Source organism: Bidens hawaiensis, unplaced genomic scaffold (genome assembly GCF_021521415.1).
Source record: "Bidens hawaiensis isolate Kalapana, Puna unplaced genomic scaffold, B.hawaiensis_p1.1 tig00000780_1, whole genome shotgun sequence".
NCBI lineage: Eukaryota > Viridiplantae > Streptophyta > Magnoliopsida > Asterales > Asteraceae > Bidens > Bidens hawaiensis.
Window position 1 is genome coordinate 4,709,931 of NW_027491045.1, and position 14,451 is coordinate 4,724,381.

Genomic DNA, 14,451 nt, shown 5'->3' on the forward strand with positions numbered 1-14,451 from the left:
AATGATGATCATATGCATAATGAAATGAGATGTTGTCTTGTCTATAAGGACTATGATGTTCAAAATCATTAAGTACAATAAAGTTGCAAAATACACTCATAGTTTGTTCATGTGTTTTCCCATAATATCATTTTAACATTTAGCCTGAAATCCTTTTTTTCTTTAAAGAATTGACTCAAAAGTGTGTTGCAAAACTTTTGAGATAATCAAAAAATTTTACACAACTCTAACAAACTTATTCTGATTATAACTACAGAAACAACGATATACGTCTACAAACAAAAATAAAAGCGATAACGTGTACTAATATAGAAAATGCAACTCCACATTGTTCTAATCTAACATTAACCTGAAGACGACAACAAGATATGTAGTGGATTCTTCAAAAACACTTATAGTACAAGGGAGTGTTTGAATGATGTTTCAGGGTTTTCATGTGAGAGAATACTATATTGTCTTATATAAGGAAAAAACTAAGATATTATAGTCTTTTTTTTAATTATTTAATTAGTTCGCATTTCTATCACTTTTAGTCCTTAGAAAGAATGCCATTTCCATTTTGGCACATGACATATAGATATAGTTGGTTTGTCATCAGTTCAACGTTTCGTAGATTCTTGAATTTATCCATTCATGCATCGATCTTCAGATTTCTTTGTACGGTCGTTGACCGACTTTAGTTACTTGTTATACCTTTTCTCCATTTCGTATATGATAAAATTTAGTGTTTAGAAATGATATGCATTTTGAGCATATTAGAAACATTTTTCTGAGTTTTACAATGTTTCTCAATATACAAAGGGTATACGACTATACGATGTGTGTGATTATATATGCTACATTATAGGTTGATTATAAGCACATGGCATATGATTACTAATGATTTTAAATATTTTAAGTGACCAAAAATTCATATAGGATGGATGATACATAGAAAAATCTTAACACATGATGTATAATTAATGTCATTACATTCCATTATTAAAGCTTTCAAAAACATAATTTTTTTAAACTTTCACATCATATTTTTACAAACTTACTACAAACATCTATTTTCTCTCCAATGTTATAAATATCCTTACAAAGACTTATGTTTTCACATCATCAACATCTTTTATATTTATTTTTAATACTCGAACTATTTTATATAATTAATACATGTTTTTTTTTTGTTTTTTATGTCCGAATCCATAAAGACTAATTTATTTCTTTTAGGTTGGAAATTAGTGTTGTTGTTGTTATTATTATTATTATTATTATTATTATGTTAACCTTAGTTTTATTTGAAATTAAATGATTTTTACACGTTTATGGAAAAAAGGAAATATATTTAAGGCTATTAAACGTTCTGTGGATTTTGAAAGTTTGAATAATATATCAAGTGCTTTTAATTTTAGTAATGATTACATAATATTCGTACCAAAAGGTTATGGAAAAATAAATTAAATGTTAGTAACGTCCAGATATGTAAAAAGGGAAAAAAAGAAAACATTCAAGGCCTTTAAACGTTTTGTGAATTTAAAATGTTAATATATTAAGTGCTTTTAATTTTAGTGTTGATTACATAAATAATATGGTGTGCAAAAATCCGAAACCGAATCAAATCCATAACCAAAAAACCGAAGTTCAATTGAGAATTCCGATTTTCGATTATAATCGTATTCAAGTTCGGGTTTCTGTTCAATTTACAAATCCTTTTGTTAATGCAATTTGTTCAATTTATTCGGTTTAACCAAATTAACCAGTTTGTTCAACTTTAAACCAAAACCGATCCGAATTGAATTTGAATGAATTCGGAAGCCCAAGGTTCATTGCCAAAACTGGGTCGATTCGGTTTCGACTAGGGATAAAAAAACTCAAACCCGAACAAATCAAATTACATCGATAACCGAACCGATGGTCACCTCAAACCAACCCATCACACTTTTTTTTCTTTTATTTATTTATTTAATTATATTATAACAAACTTGTTAAAAATGCAGCATCAGCAGAATACTGGTTTCTTTTATTTTATTTTTCTTGAAATGTCAACACAATTTGCCAATTTGGGATTTACTTACCTTGGGCTTCCTTTTATACGCCAGATTCCATATGTAATTTAATTAATATTTTTTATCATTTGATTCTTTTCTTCCAATATTTTGGTTATTTCTAAAAGTGTTCACTTGAGATATAAAGGCCCTATTTATGGTATGATTACCATAACTATCCACTAGTTACGTAAATGTTAATACGGATTAACGTCCAAACTATTACGAAACATTTTAAACAGATGATGAAACGTGGGAACCCGTATATGACCAATGTTCTATTTTTTCTTGAACAAAATGAATATCCATTTCAACATGCATGCTTAGTTCATTGATGTTGAACACGATTACTAGATAGATAAATAGCGGAAACATTGTCACAATAAACAATCATTTTATACGAAACATGTTAAGCATATATCACGCTTAATATCAATGTTATAAGTTCACTGGTTATATACTTATATATATATATAATTCATGTAGATATTTAAGAAAATGATGATCATATGCATAATGAAAAGAAATCACTTAATGTAAGGTTCTTGAGAATGAAATGAGACGTTTGTCTTGTCTAAATTTATTTTCTCTCTGACTATGATGTTCAAAATCATAAGTGCAATAAAGTTGCAAAATACACTCATAGTTTTTTCTTGTGTTTTCCCATTATATCATTTTAACATTTAACCTATAATCTAAGCATTTTTCAAAAAAAAAAAAACATTTTTTTAAAAAGAACACAAAAGTGTGTTGCAAAACTTTTGAGATAATCAATAAATTTCACATAGCTCTAACACACTTATTCAGATTATAATTACGGAAACAACGATTTACGTTTACAAACAAAAATGAAAGTGAAAACTTGTACTAAAAAGAAAATGCAACTCAACATTGTTCTTATCTAACATTAACCTGAAGATGACGACTGCAATTTGTAGTGGATTCTTGAAAAACACTTCTAGTACAAGGGAGTGTTTGAATGATGTTTTACGGTTTTCATGTAAGAAAATACTATGTTGTCTTATATAAGCCAAAAACATGATATTTACTAATAAGAATATCACTTTTAGTAAATGTCCTTTGTATTTTGGCGCGTGACATATTGATGTAGTTGGTTTGTCATCATTTGAGCATTTAGTCGATTCTTGAATTTGTCCATTTATGCATCGATCTTCAGATTTCTTTGTACGATTGTTGACGACTTTAGTTACTTGTTTTTAACTTTTCTTCAATTCGTATATGATAAATTTAAGTGTTTAAAAAGATATGCATTTAAGCATGTTAGAAACATTTTTCTCAGTTTTACAATATTTCTTAATATACAAAAGGTATACATTATACAATGTATATGATTGACTTAATATATATATATATATATATTTAATAAACTCATATAAATTATATTTTTCATTTATATAAAAAATAAAAAACCCTTCAATTATTATGAGTAACTAATGTTAAAGCATCTGTGATATTTTTCATTTACTGGAAAAGAGAAAATTGTTACTGGTAAAGTATCAACTTCCAGTAATTTTTTTGACTATTATTCCATTTTCCAGAATGGAATCTAACCAAATATTCTTGTTTATTGTTTGGAGAAACTTGTTTAAGAATTCCTCCATAACCAATGTCACTAGCATCAGTTTCAACTATTTTTTCCCAATTTGGGTTAGCAAGATTCAAACATGGAAGATTTTGAACCTTATGTTTAATTTTTTGTATTGCCTTAGTATGATCGTTTGACCAATACCTAGGATTCTTTTTTAACCTATCATACAAGATAGCTGTATCCTTTGCAAGATTTTCATAATAAGGAGAAATATAATTTAAACTCCCAAGAAACCTTTGTAATTGAGTTTTATCTAAAATTTCATCAGGAAATTTAGAAGCAAATTCAATACTTCTATGTATTGGAATTATAACTCCTTTATCAATATTATGACCAAGGAATCTAACATTAGTTTGAAAAAGCATCATTTTAGGTCTAGAAATTACTAAACCATTCTTTATAATAATATTTTTAAAGATTTCTAAATGCTGAAAATGCATTTCTATATTTTTTGAAAATATTAATATATCATCGATATATACAATGATAAAATTTGAATAAGGAATGAATATATCATTCATTATATTTTGAAATTCACTGGGTGCATTTTTTAACCCAAAAGGCATTACATTCCATTCATAATGTCCAAATGGAACTGTAAATGCTGTCTTATATCTGTCAGATTCATTAATTTGAACCTGCCAGTATCCAGATTTTAGATCAAATTTAGAAAATATAACTGCATCATGCAGTCTATCCAATAAATCCTTTTTATTAGGTATTGGATATCTAATCCATTTTAACACTTTATTAAGTGGTTTATAATTTATAACCAATCTAGGAACTCCTCTTTCCTGCTCAGCATGTTTATTAACATAAAACGCTGTATATGACCAAGGAGACTTAGATTTTCTAATTAATCCTTTATTTATTAAGGATTCTATTTCCTTTTTACATAATTCTAAATATTCAGAATTCATTTGGCAAGGTCTAGCCTTGGTAGGAATTTGTCTTTCATTAAAATCTTCCTCATAAGGAAGTGAAAAAATATGTTTCTTTCTATCCCAAAAAGCATTTGGGTGATCATTACATATTTGTAAAGAAAACTTATTTTGAATCAATTTTATTTTATCCTTTAATTTAGGATTTTTTAAATTTTCTGAAATAGTTAATTCATTTATTTCTTGTTTTAAAAATTCTATTTGGTTTATTTTTGCTTTAATTAAATCATCAATCATATTATTGATGATTCTAGTGATTGGTTCAGAAACAAATTCAAAGGATATTTCTTCACCTTGAAATGTTCCTTTTATAATTTTTTCATCCACTTTTGTTAAAGGAAATATTTTTCTAAAAAATGGTGATCCAAGTATTACTTGACTTGTTAAATCTTTAACAAGAATAAAACTATTAGGAATACATTTATTATTATTACAGATATAAGCATTGGGAAGCTTATAACTTATCTGTAATGGTTTTCCACCAGCAGACCCTAATTTCTGGGTGGTTTTATGAAAATATCTTGAAGGGATTAATCCTTCTTGAATACAATTTAAATCTGCTCCACTATCTAAAAGAGCAGTAAATTCTTTGGAAAATTGTTTATCAATCATTAATTTGACTTTAATATGCCATTTCTGAGAAGTTATTTCTTCTATTTGTTTTAAATAATTTTCTAATTGAAGTTTTGGAAAATTTACATCATTAATTTCCAATCTTCTTTTTTCTAAATTAATAATTCTTTCTTCTAAATTATTATTGTTATTTCTAAGATTATTAATTTCTATTTTAAGATTATTAATCTCAATTTTTAATTCTTCAATACCAACCTGTTTATTTAGTTGATTTCTTTTATTCAATTGATTCTTAACCTCAGCAAAAGTATAAGGTTGAAAATTTTTATTAGATGAAGATGATTCACCTTTATCATTTCTTATTAAGTCTAAAATCATTTCTTTCTTAATTTTTTCATCTTGAATATTTTTTAATAAATCTAAAAATTCATTTGTTATAACATTTAATTCCATATTTTGGAATTGAGATATAATATCATAAATTGAATCATTATTTATCTCATTGTTACAACAATCTTCATGACAATCTCTATTATCATCTGAAGAAGATGAAATAAAGCTTTCATTATCTAAAATGTTTATATCTTCATATGAAGATTCTGCTTCTGATTCATCAGAAGTGCTATTAGAATTTATGATAATCTTTTCTAAAGTTTCTCTAAGATTATCATCTTTTATTTCATTCAATTTTTTCTTTACCCAGCAAGTTGCTGCTTTATGACCTGGACGGCCACATTTTCTACAAATTATAAAAGATTTTTTATAAAATTTTTCAAAGGGTTTAATTTCCCTTTTCTTATCTCTTTCTATTTTTCTTTCTTCTCTTTTCCTTTTCCTTTTAAAATATTTTTTTGGTTTTTGAGAAGAAGAGTCTTTTCTTTTATTATTTTGGGGAGTAATTCTCTCCATGCCAAATTGATCACAAAATTGGCCTAACTGTCTTTTTTCCATTAAAGACTGTCTTTTAATTTGCTGATTTAGCTTTATTTCATTACATAAAGCTAATCCTTCATTTTTACATATACCTATTAAACTACCATAGGTGTATTCATCATAATTAATATTAATATTATCTTTTCTCAATTTCTGTTTAACTCTTTCTGAAAAGAAATGAGGTAAACCGTCTATAAATTTAGACTTCCAATGAGTACTATTACTCTCTGGTAATTCCATTACCCTGCATAAAAATGTATCTTTATACCATCTAAATGATGTAAGGGTTTTACATTTTAGATTTTGCAAAAGAGTTCTAATATTTTCAGAATTATCAGACCATCTGCCTGTAAAATGTTCCATTATATTGATAGCAAGAGTATACACACTATTCTCTTGACTGATATCATTTTCTTCTTTTACAGAAGAGTAAATTTGTTCTCTGTCTTGGAGGGTTAAATAATTATCCCACCATCCTTTTAATTGACCAGTAAATCCTGCTACTATCATTTTAGCAATAGATTTATCTGTATTTCCATTTGCTTTACATATCGTAGAATACATCATCATTCGATGTATAGTATTAGCTATTTGGGTGTCAGTTTGACCATCTATGTTCCATTCATAGATGTTCTTCCCACTATAAGAATTATTTACTATGTACTCATGTTCTTCTATTAAGACATCTTGAGGAGTTGGTCTATCATAATAATATTTATTCATGCTAGGTTTATTAGCATATTTATTCTGTAACTTAGCAATTTCTAAGTTTATTTGTTCTTTATAATTTTCTTTATTTGTAGATTTAGAAAATTCTTTTGAAAGAGTATTTATATTTAAACCTTTCATTTTTTCTGAAATAAATTCTAATTTAGTATCTAATAATTTAGATATTTCAGAATTAGATTTTAATTTAAAATCTCTTATTTCAGGAGGGGGTTGAATAGCTGGAACTGCTATAACTTCTCCTGTTTCAAAAACTTTTTTATTTTTTACTAAAGAGGTTATTTCCTCAATTTTTTCTTGGATAGAACCTAATTGTTCTCCTAATATAATTAAACATAAATTTGTATAATTTATATGTTTAAATAATTTATTTAGGTGGAAAATTGTTACTGGTAAAGTATCACCTTCCAGTAATTTTTGAAAAGCTTGGTAATACATTGTTACCTTTTCTTTTTCAATTTTAAAACCTGTTTGGGGAGGGAAAATAGATTTTATTTTCTTTTCTCCTAAATCATATTCTCTGTAAATAGTAGAAATTATACTATTCACATACTTATTAAAGAACCATGGAACAAAATAAATAATACAATTTTGTTCTTCTAATTCTTTATAAAATTCATCTCGAAAATATAGTAATTGTTTTATTTCAAAATTTTTTAAGTACCATTTTCTAAATTCCTCCCATTTAGGATCTTGGAATTCAGAATTTATTTTATCTCTTACCAGGGAACCTGGTCTAAAATCAATTTTTTCTATATTATTCATGATATAGAGAAATCCATTTCTGACTCGGTTAATTCCGGGTCCTGTTGAGGTCTATTAATTCCTCTAACTATATTATCAGAATTAATTCTTAACTCATTAATTCTATTGTTATTTTCAGGATATTTTTCTCTTATTTGAGAAGTTGAAGCTCTAGAAGGACTTCTAACAGTATATCCTAAAGGAGATATATGAAAATTTGATGAAGATAAAGACCTAGTTATTCTAGGTGTAACTTTTTCAAATTGTATTTGAACATTTCCTTCAGTTGTTTGTAAAATTTCTAAAGGATTGTTATCAATATAAGATTGAGATGGGGTATTTTCTTTTAATACCCAATTATCAGGAAAATTTATTTCTTCCCATCTAATTTTTCTTCTAGTGGTAATATTTGACTTACCAAAATTAGTTTCTATAACTATTGTTTCATTTAATGGTTTATCAACCATTTTGCATCTAGGATTCAAAGTATATAATGGTTTGTAATAAATTCTATAACAAACACATATAACTTCTGATCCTGGAGCATAATTGTAACCATTAGTTTTAACATTTAATGTTAAAGCATCTGTGATATTCACATCAGTTAAAGATAATTGTAAATTTGGATAAACATTAAAATAGACTGGACCATGTGCCAGACTAGATTGAACAATACCTATTAAGGATTGTTTCCAATCTAAATTTCTTCCATCTCTTAGAACAGCTATAAAGCTTTCTGGAAGACCTTCTAATGTTAATGGTTTAAAGGCAATTTGCACTAAACCTATATGAATGAATTTATATTCATTATTCTTATATCTGATTATTTCTCTGTTATTTAAGAGTTTCATTATCATATCCTCTTTATTAAGAGATATTGTTGATTCAGTAGTTCTAACTACTTGTTTAAAACTTAATTTTTCCATATAACCATATTTATAAATTTGGTTATAATTAATTTTTGGAATTGTCCATTGATTTAATAAATCAAGATTGTGAGGAATATCATATTCTTCCTCAATACTATTTTTAATTGTATCTTTATTTTTAATAATATTCATAAACAAACTTAAAGTGTTGATTCCCCAAAGACACTAATTATTCACCATGGCTCTGATACCATAAATACAGGATCAGAGACCGGGTATCTTTCGATCTCTTATTAATAATCCATTAAAAATTAAAAATTAAAAATTTTTCTTGATTTTCTGAAATATATATGAATAGGCCATATGGATGTTTTACCCATACTTAACTGTCATCATTGAATAGTATATGGTCAGTACAGGCCACGCCCTAAAAACACCTTCAATCATCAAAACGGCTAAAACGGGCTACCATAATTCGACCACTACGCATATTCACATGCCTGTTTAGTATGGAACCAGCCCAGAAACACTCATACATATTTCAAAAATTTCAGACTCTTTTTTTTTTTTTTTTTTTTTTTTTTTTTTTTTTTTGAGACATGGATTACAACTAGGTCATGGTATGAATCAACACTTTAGGAGTTTAGCCTTTCATTAGGCTAAAATTATAAAAATAAAATAGTAAAGAAATAATGAATTGTACCTGGAGTATGAAGTACTTAAAAACTTCAAAGATTTTTATTATCGAATATTTTACAAGTGAAAGAGAGGGTTTTTTATCAGTGGTTTTCTGATCTCTACCCCTAAACAAAACCCTACTACTCCTTTTATAATGGGAGTTCTAAAAAACAAACAAAAGAACAACAGTAAAAGTAATAATTATACATCAATTATCTGGACAATTGTGTCCAAAAGAGATTCCATTTGTCTGGGCAGCTGGCTTTAATTATTGTACCACTACCCAACTTTTTGAATTATTGATTCTCCTTTAATCAGACGCATGTGATCTGGGACCCATAATTTCGTCCTCATCGTCAATTGATTCAATTATTTTCTTCTTTAACATTTCCAATTTTGTTTTGGCCTTTATTGTGACCTCATCCATGACATCATCTTCTGGATTTTGAGAATAACCTGCTAACATTGTATCTTCTTCTTCTTCTTGATTAGAAGATGGATTTGAAGAGTATTGCGATGAAGATTGCCCTGGTTGGAAGTTTTTTATTAAATCTTCTTCCATGGCTGCAAAGTATTTTTCCAGTAAATCTTTTCTGGAAAGATCCTTTCCTTCTTTAATTGATATCTTCCTAGCAATTTGTTGAAATGGGCTAGGAGATTCTCTTTGAGATTGAACCTGAATTTGTTTTTGATACAGGTCCAGAGTTGATTCGATTTGATCAATGGTCTCTTGACCTTCTATGACTCCTTCTTTATTTTTTGAAGTCAATTTTTTCCAAAATTTTGTATAGAAAATTCTTCTTAAACATGGAATATTTTGAGTGGTATGACCAACTTCTGAAGACCATCTCCATATCCATGGAATTCCAAATTCCATAAAGAAAAATAGAGAAGGCATTCCTTCAATTAACTCATTATTATGAGTAGCTTCGATTATTCTGGGAGATAATTCAACCCATTTATTATAGTATCCTTTAAAGGATTCTGGTAAAATTTTTACAGATGTTCCATAGGAAATCCACCATTTTAAAAACCAATTAGGTATATCCTGGTTATAAACCTGAGGACATATCTTGAAGAACCAAGAATGTTTCTTCATTGGATTTTGATATAGAAAAGCTTTATTGAAAGCTTCAATATAATCTCAATAATTAAATTTGATAAGAGCACCAGATTCTGGATGACTCATCTCTTTTTCTTTTAATGGAGAATTTCCCCAATCTTCTAAGGATATTATCCTTTTAATAATTATTTTGCTATAGGTAAAAACCTTAGCATTTCCAGAATTATGATGGAAAATTTGAGCAGATTCGGTTGCTCTTAAAATTGATTCATAAACGAATCTTGATTTATAAATTCCAGCTGGATATGATCCAGTATCGAAAAACCTTTCCATTAAGGTCCATGGATTATCTTTCCATTTAAGCTGTTTATTATCAAGGAGTAAAATTATCTCCTTATAAGGATTTTGATCATAAGAACTTTCATCAGATTCTTCTGATTGAGTAACAATTGAATAGGAAGTATTACTTCCTTTTTCCTTAGCTGCTTTGAAAGCTAGGAATTCCTGGTATTCAGGATCATTAAATCGATTTTTTCCAGTATTACTGGATGAATTTGCTATATTAGCAATATTGGAAGCTATTAGCCTCTTTTGGCCAAATTGACCAATAATTATTTCAGAATTATTATGAGAATTTCTGCCTCTTCCTCTATTGGAGGATTGGCTCTTCTTTCCTCCTCGCCATGGAGGATCCATTCCTGCAAATAAAATTAAGCACAAGAGATTATTATCTCTTTTTCTTGAAGAATCTTTATTCGATTCTTAAAAATATAGTATTGATTCCATTCATTTGCTATAAGAAAATTTTTTTCTTGAGGATGTAAAGAATAGTCCATATTATATTCTGCTATTCTTAAAGCATGTCTCATCCTCATCCTATATTCAAAATCAATTTGTCTTCGAATATTTCCCATTGCAATTTTCAATGGTCCTTTAATTCCCATTAATTCTGCAAAATAGAATCGAGAAATTCTCTCGTCAAGAAATCTGGTAAACTATTATCAGATCCTTTTTTATAGATTATTTCAAAATCAAAAGGGGCTAAATGAGCTTGCCACCTTGCAAACATTTGTTTAGAAACATTATGTTTAAAATCTTTGTCAAACATAAATTTAGCTGCCTGACAATCAGTTTTTATTATAAATTTTTGATTATATAAATCATCTTGAAATTTTAAAACACATTTTACTATTGCTAAAACTTCTTTTGCAATAGTTGCGTAATTTTTTTGACTATTATTCCATTTTCCAGAATGGAATCTAACCAAATATTCTTGTTTATTGTTTGGAGAAACTTGTTTAAGAATTCCTCCATAACCAATGTCACTAGCATCAGTTTCAACTATTTTTTCCCAATTTGGGTTAGCAAGATTCAAACATGGAAGATTTTGAACCTTATGTTTAATTTTTTGTATTGCCTTAGTATGATCGTTTGACCAATACCTAGGATTCTTTTTTAACCTATCATACAAGATAGCTGTATCCTTTGCAAGATTTTCATAATAAGGAGAAATATAATTTAAACTCCCAAGAAACCTTTGTAATTGAGTTTTATCTAAAATTTCATCAGGAAATTTAGAAGCAAATTCAATACTTCTATGTATTGGAATTATAACTCCTTTATCAATATTATGACCAATGAATCTAACATTAGTTTGAAAAAGCATCATTTTAGGTCTAGAAATTACTAAACCATTCTTTATAATAATATTTTTAAAGATTTCTAAATGCTGAAAATGCATTTCTATATTTTTTGAAAATATTAATATATCATCGATATATACAATGATAAAATTTGAATAAGGAATGAATATATCATTCATTATATTTTGAAATTCACTGGGTGCATTTTTTAACCCAAAAGGCATTACATTCCATTCATAATGTCCAAATGGAACTGTAAATGATGTCTTATATCTGTCAGATTCATTAATTTGAACCTGCCAGTATCCAGATTTTAGATCAAATTTAGAAAATATAACTGCATCATGCAGTCTATCCAATAAATCCTTTTTATTAGGTATTGGATATCTAATCCATTTTAACACTTTATTAAGTGGTTTATAATTTATAACCAATCTAGGAACTCCTCTTTCCTGCTCAGCATGTTTATTAACATAAAACGCTGTACATGACCAAGGAGACTTAGATTTTCTAATTAATCCTTTATTTATTAAGGATTCTATTTCCTTTTTACATAATTCTAAATATTCAGAATTCATTTGGCAAGGTCTAGCCTTGGTAGGAATTTGTCTTTCATTAAAATCTTCCTCATAAGGAAGTGAAACAATATGTTTCTTTCTATCCCAAAAAGCATTTGGGTGATCATTACATATTTGTAAAGAAAACTTATTTTGAATCAATTTTATTTTATCCTTTAATTTAGGATTTTTTAAATTTTCTGAAATAGTTAATTCATTTATTTCTTGTTTTAAAAATTCTATTTGGTTTATTTTTGCTTTAATTAAATCATCAATCATATTATTGATGATTCTAGTGATTGGTTCAGAAACAAATTCAAAGGATATTTCTTCACCTTGAAATGTTCCTTTTATAATTTTTTCATCCACTTTTGTTAAAGGAAATATTTTTCTAAAAAATGGTGATCCAAGTATTACTTGACTTGTTAAATCTTTAACAAGAATAAAACTATTAGGAATACATTTATTATTATTACAGATATAAGCATTGGGAAGCTTATAACTTATCTGTAATGGTTTTCCACCAGCAGACCCTAATTTCTGGGTGGTTTTATGAAAATATCTTGAAGGGATTAATCCTTCTTGAATACAATTTAAATCTGCTCCACTATCTAAAAGAGCAGTAAATTCTTTGGAAAATTGTTTATCAATCATTAATTTGACTTTAATATGCCATTTCTGAGAAGTTATTTCTTCTATTTGTTTTAAATAATTTTCTAATTGAAGTTTTGGAAAATTTACATCATTAATTTCCAATCTTCTTTTTTCTAAATTAATAATTCTTTCTTCTAAATTATTATTGTTATTTCTAAGATTATTAATTTCTATTTTAAGATTATTAATCTCAATTTTTAATTCTTCAATACCAACCTGTTTATTTAGTTGATTTCTTTTATTCAATTGATTCTTAACCTCAGCAAAAGTATAAGGTTGAAAATTTTTATTAGATGAAGATGATTCACCTTTATCATTTCTTATTAAGTCTAAAATCATTTCTTTCTTAATTTTTTCATCTTGAATATTTTTTAATAAATCTAAAAATTCATTTGTTATAACATTTAATTCCATATTTTGGAATTGAGATATAATATCATAAATTGAATCATTATTTATCTCATTGTTACAACAATCTTCATGACAATCTCTATTATCATCTGAAGAAGATGAAATAAAGCTTTCATTATCTAAAATGTTTATATCTTCATATGAAGATTCTGCTTCTGATTCATCAGAAGTACTATTAGAATTTATGATAATCTTTTCTAAAGTTTCTCTAAGATTATCATCTTTTATTTCATTCAATTTTTTCTTTACCCAGCAAGTTGCTGCTTTATGACCTGGACGGCCACATTTTCTACAAATTATAAAAGATTTTTTATAAAATTTTTCAAAGGGTTTAATTTCCCTTTTCTTATCTCTTTCTATTTTTCTTTCTTCTCTTTTCCTTTTCCTTTTAAAATATTTTTTTGGTTTTTGAGAAGAAGAGTCTTTTCTTTTATTATTTTGGGGAGTAATTCTCTCCATGCCAAATTGATCACAAAATTGGCCTAACTGTCTTTTTTCCATTAAAGACTGTCTTTTAATTTGCTGATTTAGCTTTATTTCATTACATAAAGCTAATCCTTCATTTTTACATATACCTATTAAACTACCATAGGTGTATTCATCATAATTAATATTAATATTATCTTTTCTCAATTTCTGTTTAACTCTTTCTGAAAAGAAATGAGGTAAACCGTCTATAAATTTAGACTTCCAATGAGTACTATTACTCTCTGGTAATTCCATTACCCTGCATAAAAATGTATCTTTATACCATCTAAATGATGTAAGGGTTTTACATTTTAGATTTTGCAAAAGAGTTCTAATATTTTCAGAATTATCAGACCATCTGCCTGTAAAATGTTCCATTATATTGATAGCAAGAGTATACACACTATTCTCTTGACTGATATCATTTTCTTCTTTTACAGAAGAGTAAATTTGTTCTCTGTCTTGGAGGGTTAAATAATTATCCCACCATCCTTTTAATTGACCAGTAAATCCTGCTACTATCATTTTAGCAATAGATTTATCTGTATTTCC